Source organism: Sus scrofa, chromosome 14 (genome assembly GCF_000003025.6).
Source record: "Sus scrofa isolate TJ Tabasco breed Duroc chromosome 14, Sscrofa11.1, whole genome shotgun sequence".
In the NCBI taxonomy this organism is placed as follows: domain Eukaryota; kingdom Metazoa; phylum Chordata; class Mammalia; order Artiodactyla; family Suidae; genus Sus; species Sus scrofa.
Genome location: NC_010456.5, coordinates 70072171 through 70096103, shown reverse-complemented (window position 1 = coordinate 70096103; position 23933 = coordinate 70072171). Strand labels below are relative to the sequence as shown.

The following is a 23933-nucleotide window of genomic DNA, read 5'->3' as shown; positions in this document are numbered from 1 at the left end:
ATGTGTGACTGCCTTCTCATTGGTTGGTGGTGAGGTAACAACGCAGTGTTCCAGGAATCTTGTTCCCCTCCTGAAGTTACCATCCTCCATCTGGGGGCCTTACTTCTGATGAAGAACTCAAAGGTATCGTTCCATATGTCCTTGAGGAGGAACCAGGTCCTTGCCTCAAGGCTGCACCTTTGTTACTTGTTGCTTAACTGCTTCTCTGGCTTCCCTGATTAGCAACTGTTTGAACCTGCCCTTTGAAATTTAGAAAAGGTTAAGGAGGCTGAATAAAGCCTATTTCCTACACAACAGAAAGACTTTTGTGCCCAGGAGGTCCCCTTAGGGTCCTGATTGGTTTCAGAAATGCCAGTTGAAAAATATTTCATCTGATTTAGTTGGTCCATTGTAGTCGAAACACTGTTCAAAGAATTCTTCAGCTTTGGCTTCCCAAGTGGTCAATACTTAGCCTATCTGGGATAGTGTTTAAAGTAACATATATGTGTTCTCATCAACTAGCATGAGAGAGTTTCATTACAGGATTGCTTAATTAATAGATAAAACACTTATCACCCCAAATTAGACACTTCAAACATCTAAATTTCACAGACAATTGTGAAGGAGGCTTAGGGCTGACATCTTCAAAACTGCAGGAGCTGCTTGCTGAGGAATATTGTCTGCAGAATTTTAAGACAAGAGAGCATTATTTTGTGTTAATATGTGGAAAGAAATCCTTCTATTATAATTTGCTCTTTCTCTGTCCATATGTCTCTTTATTTTGTTTTTCAGTTAGAGCTTTCCTAAATGTTCTTTTTTGAGATGTTTGAGGAAATTAGGAGATTGACATCTGAAGAGTCACCATAAGTGCTTTCACATTTCACACTTCTTGCCATATGAGTGTCATGGAACAGTTGTCTATGTACACTTTTTTATGGAACATTAAGTATTATTTTGGATTCTAGCCTAGGTAGTAAGAATGGATGAAAAATTTTATTATTGGGTTTTGTGTCTTTTTGCTTTGATAAGACGTTTATTAGATTGCATTTCACTGAATGGCATGCTTAGTAGTTCCGTACATTTTTATGACTTCTCTGTAAAAAATTCATATCTGTAAAATATGTCATCTGAGAGCTAGAATTTTTACCTTTTTTCTCATCTTCTAGGTTATACTTTCTTTTCTCTAGTCAATTTCTGACAGCTCCCCTCTTCCCTCCCTTTCTAATCACCAGTATAAACCTCTAGCTCAAATAGCATCAAGCAGGTGATCAGTAGTGGTCATTGACAAATGTCACAGAATGAGGAGAATCAGATTTGAGAGGCTCAGCTCTAAAAATGAAGCCAAAGATCAGAGTCTTATTTAAAATCTCTGTGGCCTTATGGCATTATCACAGTCCATTTTATTTTGTACTTTAATAACTTTCAACTATTTTAAACATCAAAACTTTTCAGAGCTTCCTAAGTTTGGGTGTATTGACATATATTGATAACATAGGTCACAATTGTCTTCTTCAAATAAAAAGGAAGGCACAACGAAGTGATAGGTTTTGAAGCTGCAAAAGGACTTAGAAATTGTCATCCTGTCTAACCTTATATTTACACTGGCCCAGGATAGTTCAGTCATTTGTCTGAGGTTACTGATACTTGCTTTCATCAGTAGGTCTGCAGAAGACACACCTCCTGCATTTTTTTCCAGCATTTATTCAGCTACATTTTAGTGCTTCTACATCAATGATTTCAATTTTACTGAAATTCATGAGGAAAGTTCCATGCACCAAGGATTGATAATACAGAAGTGTAAAACACACCGGCACACACTTGCATATGTGTATGTTTATGCACAGTTGCTCTATTAAAGAAACTTAAAGTCTATCTAGTATCTTTGCAGAAGAGGTGAAAATGCATACCAAACACACTCTCCATTCTTACAGTAATTATCTCTAATTAAAGAAGGCATTCTTTTTCCCTGCTGAGTTTAGACATGGCTTCAGCAATCTGCTCCTATATAACTCTCTGGGTGTCCACTATAATCTTTGAGTATTGTCATGTACATTGAAACATTTTTTCCATCAAGGAGTCAGTAGTTTCCTTAAAGAATTACCTTTTAGAAGACAAAGGAACACAATTATAATAGTACTATTAATAAATACCATTTATTACTAAGTTGTAGGTTCTAAACACATAATAATTAAAGCAAAATTGATTATAAGTGAATAGCCTATCATCAACTCAGTGTGTTCTGAACTTTGGAAAACAAAATTCCTGTGATATCTGCGCTGAGTGCTCTGTAAGTAATTTTGGCTTCACTCCTTCTGTTGGTTCTTGGGTCTTGACCTGCTTCATATTCTTATTTTTAAAATTTGTTTTATTAAAGTGTAGTTGATTTACAATGTTCTTTGAATTTCTGCTGTACAGCAGTTGACCCAGTCACACACATATACATATTATTTTTCTATATTATCTTCTATCATGTTCTATCACAAGTGGATTGGATATAGTTTTCTGTGCTATACAGCAGGACCTCATTGCTTATCCATTCTAAATGTAATTGTTTGCATCTACCAACCCCAAACTTCCAGTTCATCCCACTCTCCTCCCCCTCCTTCTTGGCAACCATAAGTCTGTTCTCCATATCTGTGAGTCTATTTCTGTTCTGTTCATTTGTGCCATAGTTTAGATTCCACATATATGTGATATCATATGGCATTTGTTTTTCTCTTTCTTACTTCGTATGAGAATCTCTAGTTGCATCCATGTTCCTGCAAGTGGCATTCTTCTGTCCTTTCTTATAGCTGAGTAGTATTCCACTGTATTAAGTCATGCATCATAAAAGACTTTAACTTTTGAGTTTTATATTAGAATCTCTACGTAAAAATAAACAAATCAGGTCTTATATTCTCTTGAATGTTTTGAAAAGTTTATCCTTGCCCTTGTTGATGCAATGAATGATGGAAGAGGAGAATAATGAAGAGGACCCTTCAGACTTAAGACCTCTACTCTCATTGGGTTTGGGTTTTGGATTAAGGAAGAGAATGATTCATATGGGTTTAAAAATCTCTGAGTAAGGATTAATCTGTAAGCAGAGCCATGAACAAGTGGATGCAGAGAGTAAGTTTTTAGGCCGTACTAATTATATCTGCCTCAGAAACACAATGGTATGGACATGGCACATAATGGTAAGTGCATTGGAATCCAGTGACTCTTTCTCTTCAATGGGGCCTCCAAAGGAACTAAGTTCTCAGGATTCTAGCTTTCTCTGAATCTTTTGGAAAAAGAGAGGAAGCAGAGGGAATGAATGGAAGTGTAGTGTGAGCTGCTGACAGGAAATACATTTTATAAAACTGCTCCTTCTTGAATGGCAATTGAATCAACTTATTGTCATCAAGCTTTAAGTAAATGAGTCCTTGCAGTTGGCAAAATTGAATAGGAAATACTTTGATTTTGTTCTGGCTGTGGTCCCTTAGCTCTTGATACAAATATGGGTCAAAATTAACTATGTTCATTAGTACAGGGAGAAAATTATTATTCAAAGTGGGTGTCATTTTGCCTGCAGTTAAAAGGGCTTTTGATGGTTATTCATAATGGTAAAACTTCCAGCTGTTACATATTCCATAAGTTTTACTGGAATTCATGGTCAGGAGAATCTGTTGGTAAGCAGATTTGAAGAAAAGCACTCTTTTAAAGGCACTTGGTCTGCTGATCCATGCATCTTAAGATCTTCTTCATCTTAATCAAAGAAACTTCTACCTCCACAAATCAAAAAAGACCTGGGGCATACTTTACTTTTATACTCCCATTTTGATTATTCAATGTGAGTCAGGCTTTTGACCAAACTGAAGAGTTGGTCAGTTAGGGGAGCACAAATGGCATTTTTTTTAAAAAAAAAAGCTGTATGGGGGTGAAGGAGGGTGCCATGATTTCAAAGAATTTTTTCCAGAATGTATGTTTGGTTGGTTCAAAAGGAAAGGAAAGCCGAACATTGTTGTTTTCCTTTAAACTTCTCTTACTGGATGTTATTTAAGGTTTCCGAGTGTTTAATTCTAGGAGCATTTAATTATATATTTAAAAGGAACTGGGTTATTAGCTATATGCCATAGAGCAGTTTGACCACATTAAGTATTTGAGGTATTCCTTAGATGTCATCACCTTCATTTTACTTTAGAAACCCCACTATAGGACTTGCCTGGCAACACAGCTTTTGTATTTTCCCACTTAACTTTTATATTGTTCTCATTTTCTTTCTTCTTTTATGACTTTTTAGGGCTGCACCTATGGCATATGGAAGTTCCCAGACTAGGGATCAAATCAGAGCTGCAGCTGCCAGCCTAGGCCACAGCCACAGCAATGCCAGATCCAAGCCATATCTGCAACTTATACCACAATTCCTGACAACACCGGATCCTTAACACATAGAGCATGGCTAGGGAACGAATCCACATCCTCATGGACACTAGTTGGGTTCTTAACCCACTGAACCACAATGGGAACTCCCCGTTCTCCTTTTCTAGTGAACAGTCTGCTGCCACGGCTATTTCCAAATAAATTTCTGAGTATAAATACTCAGGATGATCAGGATGATGCATCTCCATTTGGGGAAATTTTGTCATGAGAGATAATTCTTTCTATCATTCCCTTGCTGGAGTCAGTGACTCACCAATCAAAGAAGCAGAATTAACATGGAATATGTTGGACCCAGCAAATTCCTTCCTTGAGGAACTGTGGGATTTAAGCAGACTGGTATTGTCATTTTCACGTGCAGCAAGCCCAGAGACATGTGAGGAGCAGTGCACTGGAGCTGGCTGGTGGAAGTGGACCTTGCTTGTCTCTTCCTCCTGACTCTGACCTCGGTGACATCACATTGGTAGCTTGATGCTGGCTGTAGTTGGAGTATTTATACTCGAACATTGGTAAATGCTACAAATAATTGCTGTTGTTTTAATCTGCTCCCTGGAGAGCAAATTGTTAAATGTTTACTAGCACAGCCCTGGGGCAGTGTACCTAAAATGCTGATTTTTTATTGTTGTTGCTGTTGTTCTCTAGAACTGGTGATCTCAGAGAGGGTTCCTTGGACTGTAGTGTCATCCTCACCTGGGGACTTGTTAGAAGAGAAAATTATCTGGCCCCACCCCTAACCCACTGAATTAGAAACTCCAGGGTTATGACTCAAGAAGCCCTCCGTTCCAGGTGAATCTGAGGCCAAAAAGCAAGAGATGTGAGTAAGTATGCTAACTAGCTTACCACATTTCTTCACTGGCTAAGAGTCAGGATTCCCTAGAGGGCTTATTAACTCACAGATTGCTGTATCCCACCCCCAGAATTTCTGATTCGTAGGGAGGGGCATGCTAATTTGCATTTCTAAACATCTTCCCAACTGACGCTGAGGCTGCTGGAACCACACTTGGAGAACCACCGCTCTGGAACATCTATTGAATGATGTGTTTCTGTGTGAGTTTCTGCTTCCTGGCTTTTTGTTCTCCCTTGTTCTACATTTAGCTTGGCTGTGATTTCTCCTCCGAGAAGGTAACAGCCCACATCATATGGGGCATGATTTTTAATGTGCAAGAGCCTGCTGAGCCCTCCATTTTCTGTCAAGATATTATTCAGAGTCATAATGCACTTTGTCATTTTCCTTCCTTCTCCTACTAAGTTTTTACAGCCTTGGCACTTTGCTATTGTGTCAGGATGAAGCTCAGCTGCTTCCTCATTGCTGTATTTGTGGCCTTATGATTCATACCTTTCACTGCCATCCGGATCACTCACTAGGTTGAACAGGGTATTTTTCCTCTTCTTTGAATAGAATTTATTTATTTCCTTGAATAGAATAATTTAATCCACCTGAGTTTCACCCTCTTCTTATTGACTCTCTTCAGCAGAACAGGAGCTCTTCCCAATGCATGAAAAACACGATTTAAAGTGTTTATGGGTTTAAACCATGATCTGGGGTTAAAGATTTAAAAGACTATGATGACAACAGCTCTGGGAGGCTTGTGTGTCTTATTGTTGAGATCAGGTGGGGTGCTGACATCTTTTTACTGAACTCTTATAAATGCAGCTTTTGAATAGGGGTGGCTAATGTCATTATCTGACTGTTGCCTTTTTTTAAAAGTCAGATTTTTGAATTACTTGTACATTTTCTCACTAAACTTGAATGAAAAGACTTTTAGTTTAAGATACATCTCGGTCATTCAAGTAGCTCTGTGACCTTGGGCAGATCATTTAGTTTCACTTTCTTCATCTGTAAAGTGGAAATAATGGCATCTGTGCTATTTATTTGTGTGAGGATCACATTGATATCTATGAGAATATTTTGTAGATTCTAAAATACTCTGTAACTGTGAAACATTATATGTGCTCCTAATAATACTCAGCTTGGTCAGGGCACAGAATAGATCATTAAGATGTGATATCTGGCTTGTGTATGTGTGCCTGGGAATCTGCAGAAGCTGATCCTCAAAATGGTATCTGACACTAGCTAAGCCAAAAATGGGGTGCATATACAAAATTAAGTACAGAAGCCGGTTATTAGGTAGGCTTTAGGAAGCAGGAAAAACTAAGGATTGACTGCAAGCTTTTAGAATTTTGCTTGATATTTTCATCCTGGAAACTAGGGCAATATCAAGAATTTGAGTGTGTCATTTAAATAACAGAAGTAATAGGGAAATGATACATTCTGTTGTTGCTGTTTGAGTGTCTTCCAATAACTTCTTTGGCCTGACAGATAGGTCTTTTTCCTTTACTGTAAAGGTATACTTACTGGGACAAGGGGCAGGATTGGTGGGCTATATTAAGTGTGCAAAATAGGAAATGCCAAACTGGAGTATGTGTGTGTCTGTGTGTATGCCATTATGGTAAATATTGGAAACAGGGTTTGTGAAATGCTATAGAACCCATCTAGAGAAAACATGTGGACATTTTCTAAAAGATTCTTCTCTCCCTCTTGGGCTTTTGTAGTGTTCATAAAATCAGATATATCATGCACTTGAGAGTTTGTAGTACAGTACACTGAAATTTATGTTAATCATATATTTAACAATCACCTATGCTCTCTAAATAAAATAGCATTAAAAAATACTGGCACAAGAGGATAGGGACACTCTGCCTCAGTAATGATTAGCTTGCTGATGATGGATAAATCAATTAACCCATCTGGGACTTAGTTTACTGATCTATAAAAAGGAACTAATAGTTATGGACTCATTTGCCATCACTAAGTTGCAGATGAAATAATATATACAAAAAATACTCTTGTCAACTATAAAGCATGCTAGAAATGAAAGATTTTACTTTCAAAAAGCTTATAGACTATAAGGCTTCATGTGTAGTCAATGCAATAGCATTTACAGGCTAGAAATACAGTGATTGAATGAAAGGATCTTTAGGTGACTTCAGGGCCTACTGAATAGCCACATGAAGTATTAGGTCTTGATTCATGTATCAGTCTCCTGGCAGGCAGGCTGGCTGCAGTTCTGCCCTCTCTTTGCAATGTCTTTTCTGTGATCTGAATTAAGACAGAGAAGGCATGGTCTTCATCCTCATGGGTGACTTGGGAGGAGTAGTTAATACCATGAAAACAGATCCAAAATTCAGATTGATCTCAAAAGGCAGGAACAATGATCTGAAAGCACCAAGATAAAATATAACATGGATATAAATAAAGTTCTTCTTTTAGAGTAAAAATAATCTACTGCGCAAATTCAGGATGCGGGTGATTTGCCTTGGAGGAAGTTGATATGAAACCATCTGGGGGTTTTAGATGATGTCTACAAGCTCAAATAGAATGTGATGCATTTTCTTTGAAAAAATACTGAATAGAAAAATACGGGTGCTCACTAGAGTGATCTGGTGTTCAGAAATCTAACCTCTGAATTATTAGGGTTCTGGTTCACACTGTGTTAATAGTTCACAATGTGACCTTGCTCAGGTCATTTAATGTTTCATGTTCAATTTCTCTAAAATATAAAAAAGAATTTTGACCAAATTATTCAAGTTTGCTGCCACCTATAGGTATCTGATTCTGAGTTAGGTCATATAAAACTTTTTTTGGGGGGGTGTATTGAGAATTAATATAGCTAGTTGAAATAGAATTCAATTACCATGAAATAACTGAGATTTAAAATTATATTTGTGTATATCTTTTTATTTTCTTAGTGATTGTGACTTTTAATATTGTTAGCTCAATCAATAGTCTTCCTAAAAATAATGCATTTCTCAATTTATTTTGCTTAACTGGTATGCCTTAAGAATTTTTTTTCTGGAACTTCAAATTTTTCTGTGACTTTCAGGTACAAATCCCAGCAGGGTCCAGCTGGCTCACTTGCCTTCCAAGACAGATAAATTGAGCCGTATGTGATTTTACAGTGTGTGGTCTTAGATGTCTAGCATGAGACTTTCAAAATTAAGGTCCTGTCTCCTGTTTATAGATATATACAGGGTCCCAGACCCCTCTTGGTTGAAATAACAGTTTATCATCAAAACTAAGGGGTCATTTTTGCTGCCAGAAAATGAGTGTTGCTTCTAAGTTACAGAAGTATTATTTCTTTAATGTAAGTTTTAATTGAGCAGTGAATGACTTCATAGTTTACTGTACCTCTTGAGTTTTTGGAATATGCTGTGTTTTTGAGGAGGAATGGCTTCATGCTAGGCCTGTTGTGCAATGTTTTAATGCACCTGGTGACGTTTGCTCATTTCGTTATGTTATTCGTTGGATAAAAGATTTGTGCTATCTTTCATACAATTGAGTTTCTTGTGTTATTTTTATCTGTATTTGACTTATCCTCATTAATTTTAGAAACCTTGAATTGTGTCTTAGTTAATTAAGTGAATGGGAATTAATCAGAATACCTATTTTCTAATCATAGAAGATAACAAAAAGAATTTGTCATATTAAGAGTGTTGTGTTAGGAAAGACAGCAAGTGAGGCTTCCTTCTCTCCATTCCTCTGCTTTCCTTCCCCTTCCTCTCTCCTCTTTCTCTCTCCCCTCCTTCTCTTGTCCCTTTTGTTCTGTCCATAAGTATTTATTTAATTACCATGGTGCATTAGGCAGGCTGAGGATTTATTCCCTAGTAAGGTAGTTGCCTTCATGGTGCTGACATCCTGGGAGAAGAATCATTTAAGTAAAACATTTAGAATGCAGAGTGGTAGAGCAACCAGCTCCACAATGAAGACCAGAGAGGATATCCCAGAATAGATTTCAAATCTGAGAGTTGAAGGTTGGTTTTTAGTTAGTTGAACCAAAAGTTGAGCTTGGATTGGATATGGGAAATGTTATAGAGGGAAAGCATTCAGTAAAAATTGAAGATGAGAAAACTTATAGCACAATTAAGGGACAAAAAAGTCAACATGACTGAAGCCTGGTTCACAAGGGGAGATTGGCTAGAGATAGAATTGGAGGGGCAAGACCTTAAAAAGCCTTTTGGATTATGGACCCAAAGAGTAATAGGGAGTCTCTAGAGGGTTGAAGAAAGAAAATAACAAGATGAGTTTTCCATTTGTAAAGGGCGACTTTTCCTGGACTTCTCTGGTGGCTCAGTGGGTTAAAGATCTGGTGTTGTCTGTCTCTGCTGTGGCATACCTGGCCCCAGGAACTTACATGTGCTGCTGTGGGCATGGCCAAAAATAAAAGATGACTCTTCCTGCAGGCTGGGCACTGAAATGGACTTGAAAGTCTCCAAGCTTGGTTACAGGATTATTGTTATTGTCCAGGTAAGAGGCAGTGATGATGACGGTGATGATGCAGTTTTGGACTCTGTCTACAAGGTGGTAGATAACTGGAGTATCAGTTTCATCTGAACAAAACTCTGGAGTCTTTATTTCATTTTCAGGTAATTGTCTTTAAAGCTCTTGTTAAAAACAAAAATCTTTCTTTTCTCCTTCTTGATTTCTATTCCCGGTTTGAGGACACAAAGACTGCCCCCTCCCCCAATAGATTTATCACAGCAGCTTTAGGTGTTCAGAGTAAATTTCTAGATGCCATGGCTGTGTTAATTTGAGTAGCAGAGGGTCCACCAGGATAAGAGTCAAAACCCTGAATTTGAAGTTGGAGTTTTGCTGCTAATGAGCTCTTTGACTGTGGATAAAGAACTTAACCTCTCTAGGCACACCTTTCAATTCTAATGTTCCATGATTCTGTGGATGCCTGTGTAAAAGAACTCTAGGGAGGAAAAGCATATAGGTGTTTATTTGCAGTATGAACATCTTAATACTGTTTTAATCCCCATATCAAAATTCTAGATTCAACAAATGAGAAGCCTTGCTAACAGTATCAGAAATCTGAACCTATTAAATAAGTAAATCTGGAACTAAAAATTAGACTCTCTTTCTCAGAGTTCCCGTTAGGGCTCAGCGTTAACAGGCTTGGCAGTAACGAATCTGACTAGTATCAATGAGGACTTGGGTTTGATCCCTGGCCCCGCTCAGTGGGTTAAGGATCTGGCTTTGCAGTGAGTTGCACTGTAGGTCACAGACATGGCTCGGATTTAGGGGGGCTGTGGCTGTGGCATAGGCCAGCTGCTGCCACCCGGAGTCAACTTCTAGCCTGGGAACTTCCATGTGCTATGGGTATGGCTCTAAACAAACAAACAAACAAACATACAAAAAGCACTGTCTTTCTGTTTTAAACCCTTGCTTGGAGACATGAGAGGAGCTTTTAAAGTTTGTGAAAGATGAGCCAGAGAAATTCTGAGAATAGAAATCTGTCATAATGAGAAGTAGGAATAAGTATATAGCTGCTCCCAAATGTGAGTCCACTGACTGCTGCCCATTTGATACAAAAAAGAAAAAGAAAATCCCCTGTAGGAGCTTGTTTAAAATTAGGGAGAGTAAATCATAGAAGTTCTCATATTAAGAGAAAAAAAATTATAACTTTTTGTGTTCTGAATGACAGTAACTAGACTTATTGTGGTGATCATTTTGCAGTGTGGACAAATATCAAATCATTATGTTCTATATCTGAAACTAATATAATGCAATATGTCAATTATACCTCAATAAAAATAAATAGTAAAAAAATTTACAGATCCCTGGTTTTTACCTCACTGCTTCTGATCAGTAGATGGAAGTTTAAAACAAATTGATAATGGGTGCTATATTCTAGGGCAGTGTCATTGGGAGTGATCCATGGGGATTACATTAGTCTTGTAAAATGTTTCTTAAAAAAGTGTCTGTGGTAAAATTTGAAGAACACTCAAATATAGTCTTTCATAGATTAATGTGTTAGCATATTATAGGTTCTAAGATATCCTAATTGAAAGATTTTATTTAACTTTTTTTATTCCTGTGTTTCTTTGATTCAGTTGGTTCCTCAACCACTTTTGTTAAGTATCTAGTAACAGCCTGAAAAATGGGAATTCCATGATGGAAATTCACAACATATAAGAGAGTCATTTTGTTTGTTTTTTGTTTTTCCTTTTTTTTTAGGGCCGCACCCTTGGCACATAGACATTCCCAGGCTAGGGATCAAATTGGAGCTGTAGCTGCTGGCCTATACCACAGCCACAGCAACGCTGGATCCGAGCTGTGTCTGCGACCTATGTCACAGCTCACAGCAATGCCATATCCTTAACCCACTGAGCGAGGCTGGGGACTGAACATGCATCTTCATGGAGACTAGCCACATTCATTTCCATTGTGCAACAACAGGAACTCCTGAGAGTCATTTTTTTATAGTCACTAAAATATACTTATCCATGAAGTTGTCCAAGAATATTAACCTTTGTTTAACCAAAGGCACACATTTGTGAAATCTCTGAGGAAATAAGGATAAATATTTTGCTTGCAAAATAGGCTAATTTCATCATAACAAGCTACCTGACATCAGTACTGCTGTGTGGGTTGTACCTATTGCATTAAATAAATGACTATTAAAGTTTAGTCTAGGTGAATAGGACCTCGATAGAGCTGTGCAGTACGCAACCTGCCAAACCTGTGACTGTTCTGACAATTGTGACAGTTAACCTTGCGACTTTGTTTTCACTGGCATCAGAAATCAACCATGTGAATGATCTTGCCCAGATATGACTCTGCGAATAGTAGACCCCTAAAACTCTGTTTAGAATAAGACTGTACAAGAGAGTTGGGTTTCAAAAAGATAATGAGGTTGTTTCCATAAGTCTTGCATGAACATTTAAGTATTTTAAAATAAATGCATCTTTATTTGCTGTCCTGAGTGAAAGATGAGGTTCATCATCCGATATATTACTGGCCAAAGTGTAGTCCCTGTGTCATTTCATTACAATTTATTGATCACCATGTGGCAGGTGACATACTTGGTACCAGGAGACACAAAGGAATAAGGACATGCTTTCTGATTTTCCAAAAGGGCAGCTTAAGTGGACCTGGCACATACATAGATGGTCATAGCACATTATGGTAATAGTTCCAATGGAGATAGGTTCAAGGGACAATTGGAGCATAAAATGCAAAGTACCTAAGTTGGCCTGGGGAAATCAAGAAAAAAATTCACAGATGAAACTGCTTTGGTTCAGTTTGGTTTCTGATTTTCTTCTGAAACCCTATGCTGACTCTGCTATTCAGTTACCAAGAGAAAGTTTAGATTTTGCTGCCTTGCATGTGCTCATATGCTTTTCCAAAATAAATTGTGTTTATGTAATAATTTTTACCTTTTCTCCTCACTCATCATTTCCATCCTGATATTACTTTGAATTATACCCCCCACAATAGTCTTAGTTTCAGCTGAGTATTCACATTTCTGGTACAGGCTAATAGAATTTTTCATTTGCTTTGGGTTTGCAGATGTTGAACACATGGCTCTTAAGCATAGCATTATTCTTAGAAGGATGACAGTCTTCAAACATTTTGATTAGTACCTCAATTTTATCCACTTCTCCATATTGAAGTGAGCTTGTGTTTTATATCTTCTCAGCTTCATCTCCGACATAAAGCTCTGGAATTCAGAAAGGCAATTTTTGTCTCTAGTTTTATATCTACCAAACTACTGTGAGGCTTTCTGAAGGTTTGATAGCTTTTAGTTCCAGAAATGGAATGTTTTACCTAAATTTTCACAGAGCTCAAAGAAATAGACCTGCGTCAAAAAGAGATGCACATTGTCTATTTGCAATATCGTGCATTTGTATAGCATTTTACAGCTTGTGGGATATTTTACCTGCATTACTTAATTTAACTCTCACATTGCCATTTGAAATATGAGGGAACAGAGATTAGCGACATTTAGTGAGTTACTCCAGAGAATACAGCTAGTCAGTGACAGAACCAGGGCTCAGAGTCTTCAGCTTTCAATTATGAAGCCCTTTCCATGAACTTGCACAGCATACTAGTCTTGCTCTGTAAGAGGTATAAAAAAAAGACCAAAATGGACTGGAATTTTTTTTTTTTTTGGCAATGGAAATGAAAAAAATTGTAAGTGTTATTTTAAATGTTTTGGGTGAATGAGGTTATATATGGCATGAAAGAAATAATAACCATACTAGGTTGAATGTGGTAGGAGAGTTTGGTGAAGCAGGACAATAAAGCGGAGCTGATTTAATGTTTAACTGAGGCAGCACTGCAGCCAGCAGGACAGGTTAAAAAATGTTAAAGGCACATGAGGCAGCAGTAGAGAAGATGGGGGGCACTGAATGGGGAATGGACCTGGATAGGAAGCTGGTCGAAGAGACTGAGCCCCAGTGTAGAGACTGTCACTGCCACCTTCACCTGAGGTTGGAACCTCTTATATTACTGATAACCCAGAGTCAAAGTTGATGCCACAGGTGCTAGTCAGTGATGAACCTGCAGTCAAATCTAGCCAGTTTTTGACAAATGATAAATTATTTGGTACAGTTCAATCACATAAGGTAGGTCATTGTTTCCAGATAAAAACATACCAGGAGTAGTCACTGGTAAGCAGTTGAAAGTTTAGGTTAAGTTTCTTGAGGCTGCTGTATGACTCCATGGTTCAGAATTGGTATTATGCCATACACCCATAGCAATGATCTGATTTGCTAACTTTTTAAAGAATTCATGCAATGTTAAGTTTACCAAGAAAGCATAGTGGTACATGACTTTAAATTTCTCAATCCTTAACAGACCAATGGGATAAAATATATGTCTCAAATTACTTAATCTTAGAAAACAGCCCTTTTTTTTTTCATGTGGTATGTAATATTTTCAGAAGTTAAAATTTATTAGGTTTATTTTTGGCCTAAAATGCAAAAAATAATACAATTCATATTTTCATGTAATACCATAAATAAATTAGAAACCAAAACATTCAATCACATAGACATTTTAAATTACTTTATCACTTTATAATTGATTTGCGACAAATTGCACATATGTAAGGTGAACAGTTTGGTAAGATTGATATACAGCTGCATTCATGAAACCATCACCATAGTCAAAACAAGGAACGTATCGATCATTCTTCAAATTTTCTTTGTATCCTTTTTTCATCTCTCATCTCTAAAAAACACTCCTAAATGACTTTTGAATCAAAAGGGAAACTGAACATACGTAACTTTAGGCTGAACATTCTAAAGCAATTTTATATTCATATGTTATCTCTTCATGTTGAACTGACAAGGTAAATACTAGGAGCTCAGAGAAGGAAGATTTCAGGAAAATACAGGGAAACAGGGAGCCAAGGGATCTTGAATTCAGCCTGGAACAGGTGGAATCAGTTGGAGAGCATTTTAGCTTTGGAACAAGAGGACTACAAAGACAAGTTGGGAATGCAGGCTACATAATGCCGGAGAGCGAGAAGACTGTATTAATTCAAACAGAAATAATATGCTGACGATCTGTGGAAAATAGAGTTTGACTAGTTTGTAGGGGCTCTTGAAAATGAAGCTGAGCATAGATTTAAAATATGAAGAACAGGAAGTTCCCTGTCAGACTAGGGGTTATGGATTGTCACTGCTGTGGCTCAGGTTCAATTCCTGGCCTGGGAAGTTGTGTATGCCATGGGTGAGGCTGGGGTTGGGGGGGGGAAGGGGGTGGGGAGAAGAATCACAATCCAAGACTTTTAAAATGATCATGATTTTTTTTTTTCCATTATAGCTGGTTTACAGTGTTCTGTCAATTTTCTACTGCACAGCAAGGTGACCCAGTCACACATAACATATACATTCTTTTTTCTCACATTATCATGCTCTATCATAAGTGACTAGATATAATTCCCAGTGCTATACAGCACAATCTCATTGATTATCCATTCCAAAGGCAATAGTTTACATCTATTAATCCCAAATTCCAAGTCCATTCCACTCCCTTCCCCTCCCCCTTGGCAACCACAAGTCTGTTCTCCATGTCCATGATTTTCTTTTCTGTGAAAAGGTTCATTTGTGCCATATATTAGATTCCAGATGTAAGTGATATCATATGGTATGTCTTCTCTCTCTGACTTTCTTCACTTAGTATGAGAGTCTCTAGTTCCATCCATGTTGCTGCAAATGGCATTATTTTGTTCTTTTTATGGCTGAGTAGTATTCCATTGCATATATATACCACATCTTCTTAATCCATTCATCTGTCGATGGACATTTAGGTTGTTTCCATGTCTTGGCTATTGTGAATAGAGCTGCAATGAACATGCAGGTGCATGTGTCTTTTTCAAGGAAACTTTTGTCTGGATATATGCTCAAGAGTGGGATTGTTGGGTCATATGGTAGTTCTATAAATATTTTCTGAGGTATGTCCATAGTGTTTTCCATAGTAGTTGTACCAATTTACATTTCCACCAACAGTGCAGGAGGGTTCCCTTTTCTCCACACCCTCTCCAGCATTTGTTATTTGTGGACTGACTGGTATGAGGTGGTACCTCATAGTAGTTTTATTTGCTTTTCTCTAATAATCAGGGATGTTGAGCATTTTTTCAGTATATTTTCTTTGGAGGAATGTCTATTCAGGTGTTTTGACCATTTTTCCATTGAGTTGTTGGTTTTTTTGGTGTTGAGTTGTATAAATTGTTTGAATATTTTATGAAGTTCTTGTCATGGCTCAGTGGTTAACGAACCTGACTAGCATCCATGAGGATGCGGGTATGACCCCTGGCCACGCTCAGTGGGTTAAGGATCTGACATTGCCATGAACTGTGGTATAGGTTGCAGATGTGGCACAACTCCCATGTTGCTATGGCTCTGGCATAGGCCAGTGGCCACAGCTCGGATTTGACCTTAGCCTGGGAACCTCCGTATGCCGCCAGTGTGGCCCTAAAAGACAAAAAGACAAAAAAAAAATTGTTTGAATATTTTAGAGACTAAGCCCTTGTCAGTTGCATTGTTTGAAACTATTTTCTACCATTCTCTGTGTTTTATATATATATATATATATATATATATATATATATATGGTTTCCTTTGCTGTGCAACAGCATGTCAGCTTAATTAGGTCCCATTGGTTTATTTTTGCTTTTATTTCTGTTGCCTTGGGAGACTGACCTGAGAAAACATTTGTAAGGCTGATGTCAGAGAATGTTTTGCCTATGTTCTCTTCCGGGAATTTGATGGTATCTTGTCTTACTTTTAAGTCTTTAAGCCATTTTGAGTTTATTTTTGTGTATGGTGTGAAGGATGTGTTCCGGTTTCATTGATTGGCTGTCCAGTTTTCCCAGCATAACTTGCTGAAAAGGCTGTCTTTTTCCCATTTTATGTTCTTGCCTCCTTTGTTGAAGATTAATTGACTGTAGGTGTCTGGGTATATTTCTGGGTTCTCCATTCTGTTCCATTGGTCTGTATGTCTGCTTTGTACCAGTACCACACTGTCTTGATTGCCATAGCTTGGTAATATTGCCTGAAGTCTGGGAGAGTTATGCTTCCTTCTTGGTTTTTGTTCTTCATGATTACTTTGGCAATTCTGAGTCTTTTGTGGTTCCATATGAATTTCTAAATTGTTTCTTCTAGTTCTATGAAAAATGTCATGGGTAATTTGATAGGGGTTGCATTGAATCTGTAGATTGCTTTGGGTAGTATGGCCATTTTTACAATTTTAATTTTTTCATCTCAGGAGCATGGAATATCTTTCCATTTCTTTGAATCCTCTTTAATTTGCTTGATTAATGTTTTATAGTTCTCTGCATATGTCTTTTACCTCCTTGGTCAGGTTTATTCCCAGGTATTTGATTTTTTGGGGGTGAGATTTAAAAGGTATTTTATTTTTATATTCCTTTTCTAATATTTGATTATTAGTATACAGAAATGCTACTGATTTCTGAATATTAATCTTAAATCCTGTTACTTTGCTGAATTTGTTAATCAATTCGAGTAGTTTTTGAGTCCGTAGGGTTTTCTATATATAGTATCATGTCACCTGCATAGAGTGACAGTTTTACCTCTTCTCTTCCAATTTCCATACCTTTTATTTCTTTTGTTTGTCTGATTGCTGTGGCTGTGACATCCAGTACTATGTTGAATAACTGTGGTGAGAGTGGGCATCCTTGTCTTGTTCCAGATTTTAGTGGGAAGGCTTTTAGCTTTTCTCCATTGAGTATTATATTTGCTATGGTTTTGTCACAAATGGCTTTTATTATGTTAAGGTATATGCACTTTGGTAAGAGTTTTTATCATGAATGGATGTTGGACTTTGTCAAATGCTTTTTCTGTATCTGTTGAGATGATCATGTGGTTTTTTACTTTTCTTTTGTTAACATGGTTTATGATGTTGATTGGTTTGCATATGTTGAACCATCCTTGTACACCTGGGATAAATCCCATTTGGTTGTGGTGTATGATCTTTTTTATATGTTGTTGGATTTGGTTGGCTAAATTTTTGTTGAGAATTTTTATGTCTATATTCATCAAAGATATTGGCTTATAGTTTTATTTTTTGGTGATATCTTTGTCTGGTTTTTCTATTAGGGTGATGGTAACATCATAGAATATCTTTGGGGGTATTCCTTCTTCTTCAAACTTTTGGAAAAGTTTAAGGGGTATGGGTATATATTCCTCTTTGTATATTTGGTAGAATTCACCTTTGAAGCCATCTGGTCCTGGACTTTTATTTGTTGTAAGTGCTTTTATTATGTATTCAATTTCATTTCTAGTAATCACTCTGTTCAGTTAATCTATTTCTTTTTTGTTCAGTATTGGTGGGCTGTGAGTCTTTAGAAAGTTGTCCATTTCTTCTAGGTTGTCAAATTTGTTGGCATACAATTGTTCATAGTATTCTCTCTTGGTATTTTGTGTTTCTGTAGTATCAGTTGTGACTTCTCCTTTTTCATTTCTTATTTTGTTTATTTGGGTTTTTCCTCTCCTCTTCTTGGTGAGTCTGGCCAGAGGTTTGTCAATTTTCAAACCTTTTCGAAGAACCAGCTCTTGGTTTTATTGAGTTTTTATTTTGTGAATCTCTATTTTATTGACTTCCTCTCTTATCTTTGTGATTTCCTTCCTTCTGCTTATTTTAGGTTTTGTTTGTTCTTCTTTTACTAATTCATTTAAAGTTGATTTGAGATTTTTGTTCTTTTTTGTGAAAGGCCTGTATCACTATCAATTTCCCCCACGCACTGCTTTTGCAGCATCCCATAGATTTTGAGTGGTTGATGTCTTCATTATCATTTGTCTTGAGGTATTTCTAAATTTTCTTTCTTGATTTCCTCAAAAACTCATTGTTTTTTTAGTAGCATGTCATTTAATCTCCCTGTGGTTAGTTTTTTCTCATTTCTTTCCTTGTGGTTGATTTCTAGATTGATGGCATTATGGTCAGAGAAGATACTTGAAATAATTTCTATACTTTTAAATTTGTTGAGGTTAGTTTTGTGCCCCAGTATGTTATCGATCCTTGAGAATGTTCCATGTGCATTGTTACATCTGATTTTTTGGATGTAATGATCTGAAAATGTCAATGAAGTCTAACTTTTCTGTTATGTCATTTAGGATCTCTGTTGACTTATTGATTTTCCACCTAGAGGATCTATCCATTGATGTGAGTGGGGTGTTAAAGTCTCCTACAATTATTGTATTTCCGTCAATTTCTCCTTTTATGTCTGTTAGTATTTGTCGTAAGTATCTGGGTGTTCCCACATTAGGGGCATATATGTATTGATGATTGTAATACCTTCTTCTTGAATGGATCTTTTTATTATTAAATAGTGTCCTTTTTTGTCTTTTTTTTGTGGCCTTCATTTTAAAGTCTGTTTTGTCTGATACGAGTATTGCAACTCCTGCTTTCCCGTATTGTCTTTTGGCATGAAATATCTTTTCCCATTCCCTTACTTTCAATCTGTATGTCTGCTTTGCCCTAAGGCAAGTCTCTTTTAGATAGCAGATTTTAGGTTTTTCCTTTTTTATCCAATCTGCCACTCTGTGTCTTTTGATTGGAGCATTCAGTCTATTGACATTTAAGGTAATTATTGATAAATATGTATTTATTGACATTTTAAACCTCATTTTCTAGTTGATTCTATGTTTCTCCTTTCTTCCTTTTTTTTTTTTTTTTTTTTGGTTGGATGATTTCCATTTATTTTACGCTTGTGTACTTTTCTTTTTAGTTTTTGTGAATGTAATGCTTAGTTTTGATTTGTGGTTGCCCTGTTTTTTAACCCCCTTTTAACCCCTTTAACCCTGTATATTAACCCCTTCCTGTATCTGCTTGCTTTAGCCTGGGAATCATATATGTTCAAACACATTAATAAAAAAATAGTCTAGATTTTCTTATTTTCCTTCGCCACATTCTATGATTTCGAAGTTCTTTTTTAACATCTTCATGTTTGTTCTTTTGTTGTTTCTTGTGTTTATCATTGCTTTTACAGTAGTTTTTTTTTTTTCTTCCACTTTTAGGTCTGTATGCTGGTTTATTTAAGTGATTGCTTTCCAACTGTTGTTTCCTTTCTTCTTATTTCACAATCAAATACTTTTTTTAAAAAACTAGGGTAGTATATCCAGATCCATTTTGTCCACTTATCATTCATTCAAAGATATATTCATTGAATGGTCACTATATTTCCAGTATTATTTAAAATGCTTACAAATATGCTTATAAAATGTGACCATTTGGAAGAGCACTGTGTGTGTGTGTCTGCATGTCTGTGTTATATATTTGTTTTCATAAGCTTTAGTTCAGGAAATTTTAGATTTATAGAAAGATTGTAAGAATGTTAGAGATTCTCATATACCCTTCATCCATTTCCCACCATTGTTAATATGTTATATATTTATGTTGCATTTGTCAAAGCAAAGAAACCCCAATGTTATTATTAAACAAACTCCAGACTAACATTGTATTTGCTTAGTTTTTATCTAGTGCTCTTTTTCTGTCCCAGGATCCTGTTCATGAGACAATATTCCATTTAGTATCATGTCCCCTTAGGGGCCTCAGACCATGATCATGATCATGCTCATCTTCCTTCTCTTTGATGATCCTGACAATTTGGAGAGTAACTGGTTAGGTATTTTGTAGAATTTCCTTCAATTTGGGCTTGTCTGATCCTTTTGAAATAACAAGTGGAAGTTTTATCCACAAATCAAAAGTTTAATTAACTTAATGTTTGGATTTTGCTAACCTTGAGTCTTTTTTAAAAGATAAGTAACATTATCCTCAAATTATTTTCAAAGCATCTATTGCCTTAGCTATTCATCTTAGGTGTCACATTTTTCCATTCAGTCTACCAGGATTTCTTGGAAAGAGGAATTTCTAAGCAAATCAGTAAGGATTTGAATGGCAGATTTCAAGAAATTCTTCCAAGACCTTAAGGCCTTTGATAGTCACCTCTATGGTTCAATAACAGAAGCTAAATTCTTAGCTGTCCTCTGATCCATGACTCAAATCATCATATCATTTACGTTTAACTTTGTGTAGATTTCTGGCTGGGGATAAAAGTGCACATATATGGCCACACAGGCCACTGTGCCATTTTCTTATGTATTCTCAAAACTTCCCAGGAATGGAAACACCCAAAGTTGAGTTAGGAGATCCTGAATAAGAACCCTGTACTGCTTTTCTTTGTTGTTGTTGTTGCCATTCCTACAGTATGCAAAAGTTTTCAGGCTAGGGATTGAACTTGCACCACAGCGGCGACCTGAGCCACAACAGTGATAACACTGGATCCTTAGCCTGCTGAGCCACCAGGGAACTCCTATTCTGCTCCTTTTATACAACATTCCTTAACTATTAAGAAATGGACTTACATCCATTCCCTGGAAAAATAGGGTCCTGGCATATCCATATTTCTTCTGGAACTAAAGAAAGAACAGTCACATTTTCTTCCTATCTGTCCACTGTTTAACTTTGAACTAATTGACCTTTGAAGACAGTATGGTTACTTTTGAACTTTTTATTTCTGGATGAATATATCCCCTAAATTCAGACTTCTTAGGTTCTATCCCACCTACTCTGATTATTAGCAGTGTGGCCTAATATGTGTCACCTGGCCTCTTTAAGCCTTGTTATTTGGGCCCATCAAGGTTATAGAATGATGTCTACTTGCTAACTTTGATTTAGACTCAGTTGGGATAAAGTGCACAGCTCAGTGTCTGACGCAAAAAACAGCCTGAATAGACATTAGCTGCTCTTATTATGGTTATTCCTAGTACCTGGCATGACAGAGTAGTTTTATGCAACTGGATGCACCAGCTATGACTTTACTAATTGTGGATGGTAGCCTGACTGCCTTCCTGCCTCAGATCCTGCTCAGACATTCTGTCGACCAGTGTCCCACTGTGCCAGCCTCCACCTCCCTCCACAACTCCACACTAGCCCTTCTTGCAGATGAAAATGAATGTTTCCACTGTTTTAAAGAACAAATGTTTAAAAATGTTTTTAAAAATCCACATAAAACCTCTATTTGAATTATGAAATTAATCACAAAAGGCTTTTGCGTATAGGATTTTGCCTTGATGGTCCCATGGAGTTTATAAGGAAGTAAAATTTTATGACCATCAGCTTCTTCTTCCTCTTCTTCTTCTTCTCCTTCAAACCTGCTGGAGCTAACTTCTACCACTGACCTTCTCTGAGTCACTGTTCAGTTCTTACCACAAGGAAGGGGTGCAGAAAAGTTGTTGATAAATTGATTTTTCTAAAACCTAGATACAATTCTGTCCCTTTTGGAGGCCCTGAGAGACTGGTCTGAGACTATGACGCTACCAGAGCTGTGGCAGGCCCCCCTGCCAGGACACACAAATCTGTTCTTTGCAGGGAATAGTGATTTTAGTTGTCTTCTTAGTCAGCCCTGCCATAGAGCCTTTCTTGTTCTGTCTGGTACTGCCTCAATTAAAGAATGCAGCTTTCTTTGTGCTGGCCTAAGGATCAGATATTTCATAGCAGCAGGAAGAAGATAATCCCACACCTGGAGGAATGCAAAGTTTTTTTACTTGCTAAATCTATCAGCAGGACTTGTTCTGCACAGTCAAGGCAGCAACTTCTCTTCTGGCAGGACTTGCTGACAAAAGGATTGTTCAGGAGTGCTCATCTACAAGAATTTATGTTTCTTTCCCCCTTTATCTTCCTAGAGGTGAAAGTAGTAACTTTCTTTAATGGGACCTGTGCTTATGGTTTAAAATAGTGAGTGTTAATAGTTTCATACTGAAAACATTTAATTACATCCTACAGGAAGCATTGCTGGAGCCTCATTTAACGTGGCCTGGCAAAAGAAGGATTCTAGGGTGAAGCAGGGCTATAGTGGTGTGTTTTAGCAAAATCTTTTTCTTATTTATATATTTTTATTTTTTTGATTTTCAATTCTGCACTTGGGGCATATGGAAGTTTCCAGGCTAGGAGTCAAATCAGAGCTACAGCTAGAGCCTACGCCACAACCACAGAAACCCAGGTTCTGAGTCATGTCTATAACATACATCACAGCTCATGGCAGCTCCAGATTCTTAATGCACTGAGAGAGGCCATGGATTGAGCCTGCATCCGAATGGATTCTAGTCAGGTTCTTAACCTGCTGAGATATGATGGGGACTCTTATTTTTTAATTTGTTTAATTCAAGTATAGTTAGTTTACAATGTTGTGTCAATTTCTTCTGTACAGCAGAGTGACCCAGCATGTGTATATACATACATACATACATACATACATATATATATATATATATATATATTCACACACTACATATTCTTTTCCTCATATTATCTTCTATCGTGATCTATCACAAGAGATTGAATATTGTTCCCAGTTGTATAAAGTAGGATCTCATTGCTTATGGAGAATTATTGATAGGTACAGGTGAAGGATTAAGTTTCATTAATTGCACTTGGAACTCCTGAAAAGTGATAGGTTTTGAAAGATATTCCTGAGAATGTTCAAAAGATCATGCAAAGCCAGCTCCACCTGATCAGTGGTGGAACTTAAGGACACGGGATGAGGATTCTGAAGACCCATTCTAAGTATAGAAAGAATGCTGTTATTGATTAAAATTTCTGCAATGTGTGTGGGATAAGAAATGACAACTAGTATATTAAATATTTATTATTTATACACTGCGCTGGACCAAAGCGTGGCAACTATACTTATTTATACTGCAGACTGTGAACAATTTAAACATTGTGCTTCACAAACTATATAGGACATACATGTGAGTTACAGAGATAATACTCCACTAGTTTTTTCTTTCAGCTATTATTTGTTTAGGTACTACTATGTCCTAGATGCTATGGATCTAGAGCTAAGTAAGTTCTTGTGACTGTCCTGAAGAGCTTCTGCTGACTAGAGGAGATTGTGTAACAACTATTTCAGAAACAATAAATATAATAAGTACAATAGTTATGGTATGTACTAGATTGAGTGTTCATTGAAAGAAGAAACAGAGGTAATAGTTAACTCTGCTTATGTCACAAGAAGTGCCTTCCAAGGGTGGCAAATGTGGTGTCCTTTTGGTCTCCAGAAATGATAAACACTTAGGAATCATTTTCTTTTACAGTGCAAAGCAACCCTATTGAAAATGGATAGTGCCCTTTAGTATGTAGTAAAGCTCTATGATTAAGGATGCTATTGCTTTTCTATTATTACAAATTGATACCCCTTTGAATTTTGAGTTATGGTGAATGCATAAATACTTGGGTTCCTCAG

At 36.9% G+C, this 23933-nt stretch overlaps 1 protein-coding gene across 9 annotated transcripts in view; it reads left to right on the top strand.

Annotated features, from left to right (window-relative positions):
- Nucleotides 1-23933, top strand: part of CTNNA3 (catenin alpha 3) — a 1779313-nt gene that overhangs the window by 878440 nt on the left and 876940 nt on the right. The gene's annotated exons all lie outside the window — the stretch shown is intronic.